The following is a 17,802-nucleotide window of genomic DNA, read 5'->3' on the forward strand; positions in this document are numbered from 1 at the left end:
AGGAAAATATCAGGAATTTTCAAAATGAAAAAAATCAGGACCTTTCATAAAATATCAGGATTTTTCAAAATTAAAAAATACTAGACACCCTGGTTAGATTTTTAACCCTAAAAAGTTAGGAATTTTTGAAATGCTTAGTAATTTCTCACGCCGCCCTTTTTCGGAATCAAACGTATCGTTCGAACGTTTAATTTATTTGATCAAAATTCCCCCTTATCGATAAAACTGCATGTCTCGCTCGAATTCGTCCAATTAATTCCGACCGGGGCGCGCAGTTGGCAGGAAGCCGCGGGCGGACAGGAACGCCGATATTAAAGTGTCGCCGTCGTCAAGCCGAAATCTGTCCGAGGACGTCGGGTCGGGAAGGGTGAAAAGCCGAAAGCAGCGGCGGCGTACGAGGGAGGTTGGTTCGACGATGCCGTCACGTTTGAACGCTCCCCCTGCCGATCGTCCAAGGCCCGGAAATCTGCCGATTTTCCGATGTAACTTTGTAACGCAGGAGCAAAGTTCCCGCGCGGGATTCGAACACCTGTCCGCTCCGCACTTACCTGCTCGCAATTACGGAGCTACGCGCTCGAACGGTCGACGCAACGGCCAGCTGTCATCCACGATTTAGACGTCAGCAACCGGCTCGGTGTTCTGTTGAACCTGTGGGGGTGTGTTCCGCCGTGTTAAGGAACAACGCCGTATGAGCCTTCAGGCGTTGCCAAATTTCCCTTGGCAAATCACTAATTTTCAGGGAAATTTTTGAATTTTTGTCTACCAATTTCTTAGATAATTTTTTTTTTGTAATTTGATCTAAAACATCTGAAAATTTCATTGAAAAATCTTCATAATTTTCTTCATAAATAAACATTTTATCGAAGGAAATTTGGCAACTCTCGAATGTCCATGCAGCGTTCTTCCTTAGCATGGCAGTGGGGGTGAGTTGCTGCGTATCCACCCTTATTATGCCGTGCTAAGGAAGAACGCCGTATGAGCCTTGAGACATTGCCAAACACAATTAGAAAAATAACGACATTTCGAGGAATCTTTTGAGTTTTTTTCTTCCAAATTTTCAGAGAATTTCATTCGTAAATTGAATTAGTTTAAAGTACCCGAAAATTTAAATGGAAAATATCCCTAATTTTTCTTAAAAATAAGTATTTCCCGAGAGTAAATTTGGCAACATTTGAATGTTCATACGGCGTTCTTCCTTAGCACGGCAGTGTTGCCTGCCGTTAGGAAAAGGGCTAGAAAGGTGTGGAACGAGTTGGAATCGAGCTGATTTTATGATGTGATCGTGGGAACTTCGTGAAGTATAAATAGGTCTAGAAATCGGTTTCGGGTTGGACTCAATAAGTTGTGACGTCATTTTTTCAGTAAAAATACTGTGGTTACACGAACTTAAATTAAGTTAAGTAGAGGTTTCTCAGTTCAGAGGATTGAGCTCTCAATCGCACGAAGTACTGACTTCCTGGATCAACGGAATCGAAATTCGATTTAGTGAACGGAAGATCATTTCAACGAACCGACTTTGTTCACTGAACCGGAAAATTACGCGTGATGTTCTCTATGAACTAGAGTTTTTTGACTCGTCGAGCTTAACCCCCGTTTCGACATTACATCTCAAAATTTAAATATTAAAACCTACCTTCTAGTGCCCAATAATAGTTACTTTGAAACCATTTCATTTTATACCACTGCTACTTATTTTGTTTTGTAATGCTTTCTCCATATATTTGATTTACTCATTCATTTATGCTTTTTTGGCACGTACGAGTTCTTAAGTTGCTCATTCTAATAACGCACTAAAATTTTTTGTTTCAGGTAAAATTTTCACTTGTCAAAGTCAATCCAATCGCTCTTTTATAACTTGCGTAAGTCTTTCACTTAATTTTTTTTCTGTAGACGTTTTGACCGTAGCCCAAATTAATAAGACCTTTTTTCAGCAGAACCTTTGTTACGAACCTCGTGTCTGCATACTCAAACGATTCTATCTTCTACGGTCAAAAAGAAAAAGAGAAAATAATTGCGCTCCCTCGACTTTATTACTGAGCGAAGTAATAAAAAGCTCTACTGCAATATCCCCCTTGTTTGCTCTGTGCGGAAATGGGGAACTCTGCCACCCTGCAGTAAAACGCCGCGTGAGAATTCGAATCGTACCAAATTTCCCTCCGTTAAAAGATTCTACCTTAAAGGACATTCCGACTATTTGTCCTTGAAATTTTCAGATATTTTACATCAATCCGGAGAAAAAATTGTCGGAAATATTTGAAGAATTTTGTTCATATGTTTCACAGTCAATTCGTGTTTTATCGGAGGGAATTTGGCAACGTCCGAGGGTTCATACGGTGTTCTTCCTTAGCGCGGCAGAATAGTTAGCACGTGAGTGCGGGCTCTTGGCTCGACGGGTGCGAGTCTCACATCTGGACGCATTTCTGTCAGACGGAACTATGTGCAATATGAGGTGAGCCCTGCTATTCATGTATCCTTATGGGTTACAGGGCTCATGTCTTGATGCACATAGTTCTGTGTGACAGAAATACGTCCATCTGTTTGGGTGCAGTTCGGATTTTTGGTGCGATCCATCATTCTGGCGTCGCTCCAAAGTTGACGCTTGATAAGTTTGTTGGCACAGTTTACCCCCGACCCCTGCCCCCCCTCCCAACCCCCACCCACCGGGCAGTGAAATTTTGGAAACTGGAAGTTGGGAATCGAGGGCACCGTTTCCGTCCACACCTGCCCGAATCCTGGGCCCCGTCATCGAAAGCTCGAAAGCTAAAGGTGATTCCATACGTGAAACAGACAATAAATTAACAGGGTTAATTGCTAATGTCAGGGAAAGTGACGAAAATGTCAGAGAAAAATTGTTAGGTCATCTTTATTCGCGTTTTAGAATAGATTTGACGTTTCGAACAACAAATGTTGCCTGAAACCTACCTCTATTTATGTATTTTTAACCATATGGCATTTCTTTAGTCGTCAGGGGATTTCAGTAAAATGTGTCAGGGAAATGTCCGGGAATTTAATTTTCTAAATTCTGTGGCAACCTTGAATTAATGTCTCATCGGGTCAGGGTTTCCAGCTGCCCAGAGAAACTTGAAAAGTAAGGGTATTACGGTGATCCGTAAAATTCATACGGCTCAGCAGCATCAGTTAGTGCCTCTTGAGGGAGCGTAAATAACTTCCAAACGCTTTTTCCCTCAATTTTGATCTCTTTAAGCGGAGATTTCATCCATAGTTTAGCTATAGTCAAAACAATCCATGGAAATCCTGAATTCAATTTCAAGTCAAGTGTGTATCGTACAAACTCTTCTAAAATGTTGGTTTCACCTCTCACTGTTGAAGGCGTCATTTCAGCCAAATCTTGAAGACTGGAGGGTAAAGATTGATCTGAGAAGAATAAAAAAATTGCTTGAGGTGCTTCTTATCAAAAAATTTCCGAAATCTAAATGATGGCCATTCCACAAAGGTCAGTCATTCTCGTGGAAGAGTTATAAGGCAGTATTGCGTATCGACGGCTGGAAGATAAAATGAAACGTATTTCTTTAGGTATCGTTAGTGACGATGATCTGCATGGATTGATCTCGGTCAAAATTGACCAACATTGCCCCACAGAATATTTTGGGGAAAAATCGTCGATTAAAATTCTTACGTTCTTATTCATATCAATGTTTATTCCACAATGCATCTAAGAACAATATACAACAGAGTTTTACACAATGTTCTTAAATATAGCAAATTTTGAGTACCGTGCAGCCCAAGAACATCAGCTTTCATGAGTTGTTGCAAAAATATAGGTTTTTCCTCGGCACGTAATAGATTACTGGTATGTCAGCGATTGCATTTTGCAGGAAGAAACTGTCTCATGTTAAAAGAGGATTAACGTTCGAATGAATGATAAATAGGATTGATAGGAGAATGCAGCTCCGATGGGATTAACATAGGATTAGAGAGGATTAGTCAAATTATTAGCATTCTGTAATGTCGTGGTTACCTATTGGTTGTTCAGTTTTCGTAGCGTGCCTGTAGAAAGAAACGTCCAATTGTTTAAATCGATTTGGGAGAAAAGTTAAAAAACAAGGCCTGATTACGTCTTTCCGGTTTTTGGCCGTAGCCTTTGAAGCACCACTTCAAATAAGACAAACGAAAAGAAACATAATAGATCAAGGAATCGAACGCTCGTTGCTAACGGCGCAGAGATACAACTATTCGTTCTTGTTGGATGTCCGCGTTGCGTCTGCAAAATTGAAGGCGCGCCGCCGCGAGGTGCAAATTCACAACGTTCCGTTCTATGCTGCCAATAAGGTGTCGCTCAAATTCTGGATAGAAGCTTAATGAGGCCCGATAACGTTTCTATTATCGTTGGCTGTTGTTGCTCATGTAGTCTTTGAAGCACCAGTTCAAATGATGACAAACGGCACCAGCACTGTCAGTGGATCAAAGAATGAGACGCGCTTTGCCGACGGCGCAGAGATACAACTATTCGTACTTGATGGATGTCCGTGTTGCGTCTGCTAAATTGAAGGCGCGCCGGCGCGAGGCGCCAACGAGCAACGCTCCGCTTTTTGTTGCCAATGAGGTGTCACTTGGATTCATTTTATGAACGGTCTCTAATGATGGTTTGAAGTCCCAATGCTGGTTTAAGTGCCGTGCTAAAGAAGAACGCTGTATGAACATTCGAGAGTTGCCAAATTTCCTTGAATAAATGTCGCTTTTTGCTGAATTGCCTGAAAAATTGGAGGAATATTATTCAAAAAAATTTCCGTAATTTATTGTTTTATTGAAGGCGACATGGCAGCGCCTGAAGGCTCATACGGCGTTCTTCCTCAGGACGTCAGAATATTTGATGGTTTGATGGCTAACTCTTCCTTTTTCTCCCGTGCCAACGCAGAAGGAGCTAGCAAAAAACGCAGAGACTTTTGAATTTTGAAAATACGATGGATCGCATTATGAAATAGATTTATAACTAGATTTTAATCGGTCACGTTTTATCCCGAAACGTGGACTGAGGCGGTTGCCGGGAAGAAGGATTGTAAATCGGGGAGGCGCACAGTGGATCGTGTCAATTAGAGAGGTCGGACATGAAATTTTTGACTAAAACTGCAAATTTTGATGTTTATTTCGTCACGTTTTAACTTTTAAAGGGTGCCTATTGAAAAAAATTTCACGAGGAAACCAGTGAAACCACTTATAGAACCTCGAAAATTTGTGTAAGCGGTGTTATAAGCGTTTAAAGTTTCCAGATTATGTGCGACCTCTCCCACTGACTGGATCCACTGCGAGGCGCTTCGGCGGGGCTGGAAGTGAGAAGTGGCGGGAACGGAGCATTGATTAGGTGGAGGTGCCGGGTGTCGGTCGTTATTGAATCCGAGTGGTCGGCATCGGGCATCGGCTCGATCGCTCTCTAAATTTAGCCGCCTCGTAAGTGGCCGTGCATGTGTATCGATAGCCCCCCGTTCCCCGGTTAGCGCCCTCGCGCCGCTATTGTTATGATTCGCCCCTCCACCCCGCCGCCCTTCCGCGAGTGGAAGCGTGTGAACTCCTTCGGCGGAAACGAAACGGCAGCCGAGTCGTGCGGGGTTGCCTACCTCGCAGGCGCAACCTCTTGTCAATTTTCGTCGTCTTGTGGACGAAGGAACGTAACTCCAATCCATGGTTGAAAAATTGACTCAAACAATTCGATATTTAACGAACGACACCTGTGCAATTTTTATCAAAGTTCTGAAGTATGCATAAAATCAGAGGAAAAATCAGTGAAATTTTCAGTTAAAAATACCGAAAAATTCTCTTGGTAAAAATACAATGTCCGCATGGAAATTTGGCAACATTGAAATGTAGTTACGTTCCTTCGTGTAGAAAACAACGAATTGCAGGGTGTCTAGCGACCGGGGCATGTCAGGGAATTTTTCTCGTGTCAGGGATAACGTCAGGGAATGCGCAGAAATTCGGCGTATCAGGGAATTTGATTTTTGCAAGTTATTTTTTGTGCCGGGGAAACTTCAGGGAAATCGAAAAACACGTTGGATTTTTCGGAAAAATTTTCGCGGATTTTCCTTCCGCGGAGATTTCTACCAGAATTTCTGCTGATGTCTTTTAGATTTAATAATTAAAAACATGCCTTGCATAAGTTCGGACACCATATGTATCTTGCTCTATTTATTACATTGTATTCCTACATGAAACATGAATTAACTCGTACTTACATCTAATCAGTTCATCCGTGTCGAAAATTAGGAATATTTTTCCTTTTCATCAGGGAATTATCGTAAATTTTTCCCGGTTTTTTGGCTGTTTTTTGTCAGGGAAATCGGGGAAGTTTTGTTATGAAAACTGTCAGACACCCTTGAAACAGGTTCTCGAGAGTTCGGGGTATTTTGCTCAACCCTGAATTTCGCTGAAGAACCTGAAAATTCTTTCTGCAGGCCGAAACATTGGTTTTTTTTTCAATTTTATGAGACTTCGCGCTAACCCCCCCCCCCCCCCCTTAAAAAGTCATGGGAAAATCAGGGAATTTTATGATTTAAGAATACTTGTCAACCTGTGGTAGGGTGTAGATGAGAATCCCTCAGGTTCGTAATAAGTCACGCGGAATGTGGTTAACCAAGTCTAAAAACTGGTCCAAGAAAACCTGGGAAAGTCAGGGAGTTAGCATTTTTAACTGTGGTCACCTTGATCTTCGATGATGGATACACCAGTACAGGGCTCCTTGAACCATGAAAAACCGGGGAAGAGCTAGAAAATTTTATAAAATTGGGATTGTCAGGGAATTTTAATTATAATTTCTGAAACTCTGTCGTCCAACTTTGGCCGGCTCATGGGATTTTACCACACTTGTTTAGATTTTATCAGAATTCAAGCCAACCCTCGGAATTGACGATTTATCTCTAGACCACTTAAGTTTTATGTATTGCTGTGCATTTCAGAAATACAATGAAACCTCTTTCTCCCAAAAGCGGACAATTCCATATAACGCCTTCGTGTGTCATCCAAATAGCGGACTTTCCCATATATACCACCCTAATCGCTTCATTTAAGGAGGTACGAATGCTTTTACAATGAAAAGAACGAATAACAATACAAACTTTTTTTTTTTTTTATTTTTCGAACAGTAAATCGCGATCTCCCCTAAAATGCATCTTTTGATTATAAATTCTTTTCTCCCGGCACAAGTAGAGGTGACCAGAAAAATGTCTTTTTACTGCTCACTACGGCAGTGATGCGGCGTCTGTAAACAACTCAATACCGTCTTCCGTAGCCGTTCCGTGCTGCTCTCTCTTGAGCAGACACCAAACCTTGCAAGTTGAGAGAACAGCCGCGAGAGCGCAGGTTAGTTCACTTTCGCGGGTCATCGTACTGATCCGCTTCGGAATTCCGCAGGTGTGCGGATGAGGATTAGCTTTTAGCTTCGCTCTTAACAGGACTGCGATGTTTCGAAGTTTACGGGAGACGGAAATGATTCTTAGTAGAGCGGGCCCTGCACTTAGTCTACGTCGAGACCTTTTCTAAGTATATTTAATCTTATGTATTATACATAGAATCGCGTAATTTGGGCTTTCGAAAAGGTTAAAAGATGAGCCCACCAAGGAAAGCGGATCGAAAGTTTTAGTCGGATATAATTTATCAGAAATTGAACGTAAATTCCTTCACGCCAGTTGCAGCAAAATCCGTTGCATTTTCGTAGAATTTTTGTTCGACAGTATGTACTTTGATGAAGGAAAACTGTGAATGGTTCCTAGAAAAGATTTTAAGGCAAGAAGATTTTAAATGGAAGCTACCCCGGATAAGTATCCTGGGAATCCCGGATGGGAAAATTTCCACCCACAGCTAGATCCCTAAGTTACGTTCTGTCGGTTTTTTAGATGGACATATCGATAGACAAAGGAGACAAAGAGGGGAAAAGCAATTCTATCGGTTGAAACAGATGGTTGTTATTATTTGTAAGAGAGAAAATGATGGACTGTAAGGTTTTTCGTGGGTTGCCGTTAGTTAGTCTATTACTTCCTTTTTCCATCGCAAACAACCGCTTCCACCCCCATTTTCCCTTCAACCATGAATTTCAACGATCAGTCCATAGGGCTGGAAAAGGCACCGACGACAACACTCTTGAAAGGCCTCAATTTGATCGTATGATTAGCTTGATCGAAGTTCCATCGATGGGGCATTTCTGATTAAGTGACCTTAAGGATTAAGTGACCATCAGGATTTAATCCCGATTTCATCAGATTTGAGGAAAAATCGGTCGTAAAATCAGGATTTGAGAAAAGTCAGCCGTCCGATCGGATTTTTTTATCGAGATATTTTCTCATTGATTTGCACTTGTTTTTAATCCTCAGAACTTAATTCTAGAGTTCTGCTTTCGCATATGCGTATGCAGAAATTTTAATTTTCCTCCGCAAAAAAATCAGAATTTGGAAAAATTATGAAATCAGGATTCAGCAGTCAAAAATCAGGATTTCCCATAATGGAAAAGAAACTAGACACCCTGGTAACGCTATCGTTTAAGCAGGCGGTCGATTTTTGAAACTTATTTTCCGTTAGCTGGACAGAACATCAACAATCGATACATTACATGTATACTGCCGTGCTAAGGGGAAACGCCGCACAGTGCAGTGTCCCATGGACAAAAATCGAAAATTCGACTTTGTCGGAAAATAAAAATGACCGATGAATTGAAGAAATGGACTGATGGGAAGAAAAAATTCGTAGTTTCTTGACATGAAAATGCTATTGAAGGGGAGGGAGGGGGAGGGGAAATCACGGAACCTGCGCGGATGCACAATTAGCAGAGATCCAGCAGCGAGCATCATGTGTTATGACGGGTGATAACTGATATTACCCTAATCACAACGGAACAAGGTAGAATATTTAGGTATAAGGTATGTTTGTCTATACAAAAACCATGTTGATCATTTTAAATTTTTAAATTAAGGGCCTCGCAGTCCAGTCTTCCGTTGATGATGTCAAAAATTCGATTTATTCCAAATACGCATCTTCAAATGCAGATTAAAAAAATATATCAAAATATATCAACGCAATTTTTTGATATGTTGTTCAGAATACCTTCAAGATTCAGAATGTGTTTAGTTTTTAGCCCCAAAGTGCCCCAAATCGACGGAATCGTCATTTTTGTGACCTCAAGTCAGGGCTTAGGCGCGCACTGAGCGGCATATTGGCTTGCCTTTATAACAGTCATACGTGAAACCAAAGAGAGCCAGTGTGCATGCATAAGTTCAGCCGTGTTTTTTGATAAGTTGTTAGAATAATGTTTCAACTTCATTATCTTTTTGATTTCCACGCAATTGGACCTCAAATTTAATGAAAAATATGGCGTCCGTCCTTTCATGTCAGAAATCAACCACGTGATCGATAAATGAGATGTGATGATATCTTTAAACAGAGATCAAAAAAATATATCAAAATATATCAACGCAATTTTTTGATATGTTGTTCAGAATACCCTCCAGATTCAGAACATGTTTAGTTTTTAGCCCCAAAGTGCCCCAAATTGACGGAATCGTCATTTTTGTGACCTTAAGTCAGGGCTCAGGCGCGCAATGAGCGGCATATTGGCTTATGATCGTGTCTTTAAGCATAGATTAAAAAAATATATCAAAATATTTCAACGCAATTTTTTGATATGTTGTTCAGAATACCCTCCAGATTCAGAATATGTTTAGTTTTTAGCCCCAAACTGCCCCAAATCGACCGTCGTCATTTTTGTGACCTCAAGTCAGGGCTCAGGCGCGCAATGAGCGGCATATTGGCTTATGATCGTGTCTTTAAACATAGATTAAAAAAATATATCAAAATATATCGACGCAATTTTTTGATATGTTGTTCAGAATACCTTCCACATTCAGAATATGTTTAGTTTTAAGACTCAAACTGCCCCAAATCGACGGAATCGTCATTTTTGTGACCTCTAGTCAGGGCTCGCAGGCGCGCACTGAGCGGCATATTGGCTTATGATCATGTCTTTAAACATAGTTTAAATTAATATTTCAAAATATATCAACGCAATTTTTTGATATATTGTTCAGAATACCCTCCAGATTCCGAATATGTTTAGTTTTAAGCCACAAACTGCCCCAAATTGACGGAATCGCCATTTTTGTGATCTCAAGTCGGGAATCGGGTATACTCGTTGAACTGCATGATGCGGCCCCTGATTAAGGCGAACTTCGTGATTCCTTTCCGATAAAGAAAATAAAAAAGTTGCATACACATGTGGTTATTAGACATGATGTTCATTCTATACAATACTCTAATACATACCCCCCTCCCCCCCAAAAAAAAATTCTATCCGTCTTTCCGCATCGTCCTCCAATTTTTCGGAATAGCCGATTTTCCCTCGGATAATCACAGTTTTTGAGCATTTTTTGTTCATGCGACTTTTTCCTCTGAAAAAAATTTAAAAAATAATTATAGTACATGTTAAAAAGGTTTAATATGGGTAAAGGTAACAGGGCCTGTTGTTAACCAGTAATTTCAGATCAAATCATGGGGAATGTGCCATGACCGTCTTTTTCCGACCTGATTCGATCTCACTATAATTGTTACAGTCCTCCTCCCCCTTCCAGGTGCTGCTTTAAAAATTTAATCCCATCTAACGATAGACTATATGAATAGGAGGTCTCATGTCAAATTTTCCATCTCTATGTCCATCCGTCTTTGAGCTACGAGTTCGGTTCCTACCGCCCGAACGCTCACTATTTAGTAACTTTGCGACCGCTCCCCCCCTCCCCGCCGCAAGTGTCATTTAAAAAATTTGACCTTATCTAACGATGGCCTATCGGTAGAAGAGGTCGCACCCAAATTTCACTTCTGTATGTGCTACCAACTTCGGACTAAAATGATTGTCTCTACTGCCCAAACGCACGTCTTCAAGTATCACTGCTTCCGCCCCCCTCACCCCGCCACAAGTGTCATTTTGAAATTTTGACCCCATCCGACAATAGCAAATAAGTATAGGAGGTCTCATATCAAATTTCACTTTTCTATGTCTTTCTGTCTTTGAGCTATGAGTTCGGTCTCTACCGCCCAAACACTCGCCTTCAAGTATCAGTACTCCCGCCCCCCTCCTCCCTCCTCAAAGTGTCATTTACAAAATTTGACCTCATCTAACGATAGTCTATATGTTCAAGACCTCTCATACCAAATTTCGCCCCTCTATGTGCTTTTGTCTGCGAGCTATGATTTTTGTCTCTACGCGCCATAAGGACACCGCACTGTGCGCCGTACGAACATTCGAGAGTTGCCAAATTTCCTCCGGTAAAATGTTTATTTTTGAGGAAAGCTATGAACATTTTTCCTTGGAATTTTCAGGAACTTCAGGTGCAATTGCTAACAAAATTATCTGAAAAAGTGGAGGAAATTTTTTTTACAAACTTTCCCGAAAATTCGTGATTTACCGAAGGAAATTTGGCAACGCCTGAAGGTTCATTCGGCGTTCTTCCTTAGCTCGGCAGTATAGAGTTATGTCTTGTCTTAGCTTGCAGACTTGGCGAGAAATCGATGGGGCTCGCTCGGCAACAGTGGCGTGGCGACCGTGGCGTGCTCTGCGATGTATCGATTGTTTTGCCATTTAAATCTATGGAAAAGGATCGATAAACAGGGTGTTCGCAGCGAACATCTTAATAATCGATTCTTTACCACAGCTTCAAATGGGGAAATATCGATAGATCGCAAAGCACGCCACGCCACTGCTCGGCAATCCTGCGGGATAGAACTCCAAGTTGTCCGTAGGCGTGTGGAGTCGCGATGGAAGTGTCTGCATCGCATTGGTCGTTGCAACTTGCATTTCCAACAGCCAACACTCAACGGGCCCGACACTCAACAGTCAACGCTGGGTGTTACTGTTTTTGCGTAAGCGCCTGTCGCAACTCAACCCGTCGCGAGAATCCTAACCTCGGGCACGCGCGCACCCTCCTCCCCCTCCCCATCCGCGGCTCTCGCAACTCTTATACTCTTATCGCGGGTTCCCAGAGGTTAAGTTCTTGTTCTCAGCCCGAACAATGGCCAGATAAAACGAAGGGAACCTAGACTCACTCGCAATTGAGACGCGAATAAACAAACGAACGCCAGGACTAAATTGAACGTCATTTAGCAAATATCTATGTTCGATCGAAGGAAATTTATGAGAAACAACGAGGAAAAAACACTGAGAAGTTGCCCGAATACTGTATTCAACAAGGTGGAGAAATGGTGCTGGGTCCACACCATTTCGCAGGGAAATCAAAGCCAAGAAGTTCCAAAAATTATAATTAGAGTCCAAAATATATCTTTTTAACTCTAATTCTAATTTTTGGAACTTCATGGCTTTGATTTTCCCGCGAAATGGTGTGGACCCAGCACCATTTCTCCACCTTGAGAAACAACGTATCGTGTGTTATTGTGATTTGGCATACGCATTTTTTCAATACTCCCTATGTGTGGATACAGCCCTTCTCCCTCTGCTTAGTGTCGCTTAGAAGTTGGGAAGTGGTTTCAGTTTTAAGTGCAAAATGTAATACATTCGTAAGAATAGAAATAATTCAGGAGTTCTGATTGAGAGGGAAGATTTCTAATCGAGGGCACTCGCATTTTCTGAGTTCAATTGATGCACGGTTCTTATGATGCCCGATCGATTATTTTTCATGACTTTTCATCAAGCAATTGCAAATTTTGTGTCATCGTATAACAGACTTTATAGTCACTGCAATGCTCTTTTCGGATAGCAGTAAGCTCATACATGTAAATCACCTTATCGGGTACTAAAATATTTTTCTCTGAGCGCATCTGTATTTCTTCATTTTTGCAAAATAAGCAATTATGTGAAATGTTTTTGCTTTATGAGCCTCCGAAAATTTCGGTGGTTCTTATCAATCAGAGAAATGGATGTAGACAAATATCTGGAGTTTTATTTGGCAGTACTGCAACTGCATGCGTTAGTGAAAATGGTACATTTTTTACCATGCTACGCCAATTTTGCAATCTATAGACTTTTTTCGTCATCATGCTGCGCAGACACCACTCTTGCAATCCCTCAACGAGGTATTAGCCCAAGAGTGCAAGGCTTCTACAGAAATCCAAAATGTCAGTTGCCATCTGTTACCTTGATCCTGCTGGTTTCGACAAGCGTCTTGTGTCGCGCAATTTGCCTACCTAGAAAACCGAAGGCAATTCGAATGCCTTCGCCTGCTGCTTTCTGTCGGCTTTGGACGATCTCTTAGAAGTGCGTATGTTCAACTGATCGTGAGCCGGTCTTGTCGGTGACACATACAATTGGCTCTGAGGTGCTCAGAATGATGTGTGATACGAGTCATTTTTTTTTAATTAAAATAATCACTTGATCATAAAAGTGAGGACTATGTAGATCCGCCTTTGAATATCTAAAGGTATAAATATTTTACGTTCCATGCGCAGATTGTGGTAGTGTTACAATTGTGTTTTCGTGGTTTAAAGTGTCTATCAATACATACATTTGACTTCTATCAAGACGCCATGTCTTTACGATCCGTTTCAAGGTAGGAAAATGTGTCCTTCCTGAAGACGAGGAGATAGATATCATCTACTGTGTCTTTTTCTGAAAAAGAAAATGATCACTAGAACCAAACCGTTTCTATCCTGTAGTCCCTAGTTTTTCTCGGCAGACACAACGGAATTCACTCTTCTGAATTGATCGGTCACTGATATTAACATTCCGAAGGCCAAAGTACGGAAACCACGCATCTCAGTTTGCGACTTTGCGGACTTTCTGTGCCATACTTCGTTTTTTATTTGAAAAACTAGTTGACGTGATTTCTTGAAAACCTCCCAGATTTTTTTTCCCTTCAGCAGAATATTCTGTACAAATGTCAAGCTATAAGAGTGGCTTATTCCTTCTCGAGAAAATAAAATTGTGTTGTGTTTTAAAACATTGCAATAGATATACGCTCTACACTTCGGTCATCCATTTGTGTTGCTTGATGAATGCCGGTCCTTAATGAAACAAATGTTTTTTGAACTGCAATATTTCCGACGAAGTTCATTGCAGAAATCAAGTGTTTTGACCGAAGACAGATCTCATCAATTTGTCACCACACTGAGAAAAAACTATGGCTTATAAACCTATTAGAGGTAAATATGGAACACCACTAATAGTAGTACCTCTACATATAATAATAGCACATATACCTTAGTTATGGTACGGGGTACCTTAATTAGGTACAGAGACCTTAGTATGGTTCACAGACCGAGAATCATTAGTTTATTTACGACTATTATAGGTGTTCCATATTTACCTCTAATAGGTTTATAAACCATAGTTTTTTCTCAGTGCACAACACCGGATTCCCTCCATTTAAGCTTATGCTGAATAATCGATTCATGTCGGAGAACCTGGCCCCTCAAAGAATCGATACATTTCCGTAGGTTTAAATGGAGATAAGCAATGTTGCCAGTTTGCTGGATCCGCAGGGTGTCTACAAGTCCGGAATTTCCGGAAAGTCCGGAAATAGTACTGATATTTTAAGGGCGGTCCTGAAGTACTGAAAAAGTGCGGAAATTCCGCAAGAAGATCCGGAATTTTTTTCATTCATTGTCATTTTTGTCGCATTTTAAGAGAGAATTCTTCGAATTTCGCGTTAATTGGAGGTTCTGAAAAAGTACTGAATTTTTTTGTTAAGAAGGCACTGAATTTCTTGGGAATGTTCTGAAAAAGTACTGCAAAACCACTGATTTTTGGCCAGCCTATTTTAGCAGACATTATGATGCGCCAATGCGCCACACCCTAAGTGTCAACACTCAAAACACCATCAAATGCCAGAATATCTTACTCGTGGGTATCCACTTGGTATCCACACGTGTTTGCAATTCTAAGCTGGATTCAAAAGCTCAAGATCAAAGCCACCCGGAAAGTCAGACGCTTACGGGTAGCGGAAGCAGGTGGCGGAATCGCGAGCAAATTCGGCAAGCGCGCCGGATTTGCATAACAGTCGAGGCGCAAATCGCCTTGATTTAATGCTGCGTCGCGCCAAGCCGCCTCGGCCGACCGGCCGTGCCTAATTGAAATCGGGAAAGCTCCGAGACTTCGCGCACTTTGAGCTTCGCGCTTTTCAAGCCGGGTTGTCGTTTCGAGTTGCAGCCAAGCCCCAGTCCAGTGTAGTGAGTGCAGCTTTTGCACGCAGTTGCATTCCTGCGGATTTGTTGTGATATTATGTCGCGAGAAAGTTCAAGAAATCCCTCTTGGAGTTTAGTCTATGCGGCAGTAGGCAGTTGCGTGCCAAATTTTTCTCTAGAAGATTTAAATTCCCATTCTGAGAATCTGGTCGTTTGATCATACTCGTAGACTCTACGCCATTAGAAATGATTATCTCATCTTGATTACCAAATTTTATGGCTTAGACCACAAAAGTTCGTAGTCAGAGGAGCTGAACTTCGATTCAAGTATGCAAAGCTCTTGTAAGCCGTGCGAAGATACATTCTCTTTACCGAAGAGTTCGATAACTAGAGCTTTGGGTCCGTTTCTATAATCATACTTCTAGTTCCGGATTTTGCAGGCCATGCTGTACCGACCTTCGTCATGAGGTAAACAATCCTCAAGATCACACCTTATTTTTTTCTCTATGGGCTAAATCTAGGTTGATGACTGATAATAGGACGTATTTCTATCAAACGGAACTAAGCGCCAATTTGAGTTCCTTTTGAGGGATTTAGAATGCCGAATAGCGCGTTTTGTCAAACGGGCCTAAGCGCCATGGAAAAGCATTGCGAGTATAGAACGGAATAAGCGGGTACCCAATTCCGCCGCCAATCCAAGCCCCCCTCTACCTTCCTCGCCCAATGGCGCTTAGGTCCGTTTGATAGAAATACGTCCAATATAGAACTGATCAGCACCTCTAATCAAATTCTAAACTTTGAAATAAAAGCAGATTCATAAGCTGTGGCCGACGAGACAACAGCGTGGAGGCCGTCCTAGGTGCGAAACGAAGGAATATTTCGCACGGGCGCTACGCGACGACGACGATGGCCCGAGGAGGCGCCGCGTCGTTAACCTGATTGTTTATTTTCCGCCGCCAATTCCAATCGCCGATTCTCGCTCAAAGCCGCGCTCATGCTCATAAACCTCCGCTCGCGCCCCTTTTCACGCCCGGAGAATCGCCGATGCACCGTGCCCGATGCGACGCCACGCCGCGCCCGCGCTGCCTCTTCAGCTGCGCCGCCGGCTCTTCTGGAAAACCATGGAAACTAGGGGTCGTATAAACGTATATATTCATTCTTTAAGCAGCAGATACTAGAGTACCTGTACACTGGAAAAAAAACACATTGGATCTAGAGTCCAGACTCTTGAAAACATTGACAAGAAAAAATACTCTTGATTCAATCAGATTTAAGCTTAAATCAAAAGGAAATCCGCTCAAATTAAGAGGCTTGGTCCTTGATTTAAGCAAAAATCCGATCGAATCAAGAGTATTTTTTCTTGTCGATGTTTTCAAGAGTCTGGACTCTAGATACAATGTGTGTGTGTTTTTTTTTCCAGTGTTTACGGGAGAGTATTGCCATCTCAATCCTACTACTGCAGAAATAGTGTGCCGCTCTCTGATTGGTCGGCTATCATGGAGCCCCGAAGTTGGCCAAATGTAAACAAACCCCAGCCCCTCCGCTCCCAGTTTGGCCCAATGTAAACAAACAAGATGGCGAAAAAGTTCTATAGACTTGATTTTGGGTGTGATAGACATTTTTTATATCCAACTTCTGAATGAGTTCGGATCGAACTTCGATGAATATTTTTGCCGAAAATTAAGCTTTGAGTGTGATTATCATTCATTTCTCAGTCGATGATACCTGTTCCTGTAGGTCGGGTTTGTTTACATTGGGCCAACTTTGGAGCTCCATGATAGCTTAAAACTTATAAATCAATCAGAAAGTGATACAGGGATGACAATTAAGATAAGCTCTCAGATTTTTGTTGGAAAGAAATTCAAACCGAGAGCGAAGTTTGAAACGCTAATTGGACGTATCTGCACGCGAAATGCAGTTAGGCCTTTTCGGGCTGACACAATCCAATCCTTCCAATCGGAAAACTACCGAGACTAACCACTTTCCCCTTCCTGTTTCACCCCTCGAGTCATGGTCGGTCATTCCTCGAGATTTTCAAGCCGAGGAGATTCAACAGCGGAAGATCGAAACACCAGGAATGAGATTGGCCTTGTAAAGGCAGACCCTGCTAATGTTTCCGAACACGTAGCTAACGCTATTACAAGTTCGAGGTGAGTGCGTATTTGCGAACGCGCTAAAATGTGCAAATATCAAGCGGGAGTGATGTTACTCACACTCACACTATCGTGGCAAGGAAAAACGCCGCAAGAACCTTCAGACGTTGCCAAACATCATTTGACAAAAAGAGCCGAATTTTAGGGAAAATTAGTGAATATTTGTCCTCCAATTTTTCAGGGAATTCCATTCGCAATTTAGCTAAAGTATCTGAAATTTTGAAGGAATAATATGCGTAAATTTTCTCAAAAATTCATTTTTAATCGAAGGAGATTTGTTAACGGTTGCTTTCTCGTACGGCGTTTTTCCTTTAATATCGCGGAGTACTGCCGTGCCAAGGAAAAGCGCAATATCAGCCTTCAGACGCTGCCAAATTTCACTCGATGAAACTCGAATTTCCCGGTGAACTCGCGAATATTTTTTATCAAATTTTCAAACTAATTTTCTACGCAATTTCACCTGAAGTTCCTAAAAATTTCAAGGAAACATATTCATAAATTTCCACAGAAATGAGTATTTTATAGAAAGAGTTTTGCACTGAAAAGAAAACTCCGGCCGTGGGAGCCGTAGCTTCGGCCTCTGAAC

The sequence above is a fragment of the Bemisia tabaci genome, chromosome 3 (assembly GCF_918797505.1).
Source record: "Bemisia tabaci chromosome 3, PGI_BMITA_v3".
Taxonomy (NCBI): Eukaryota; Metazoa; Arthropoda; class Insecta; order Hemiptera; family Aleyrodidae; genus Bemisia; species Bemisia tabaci.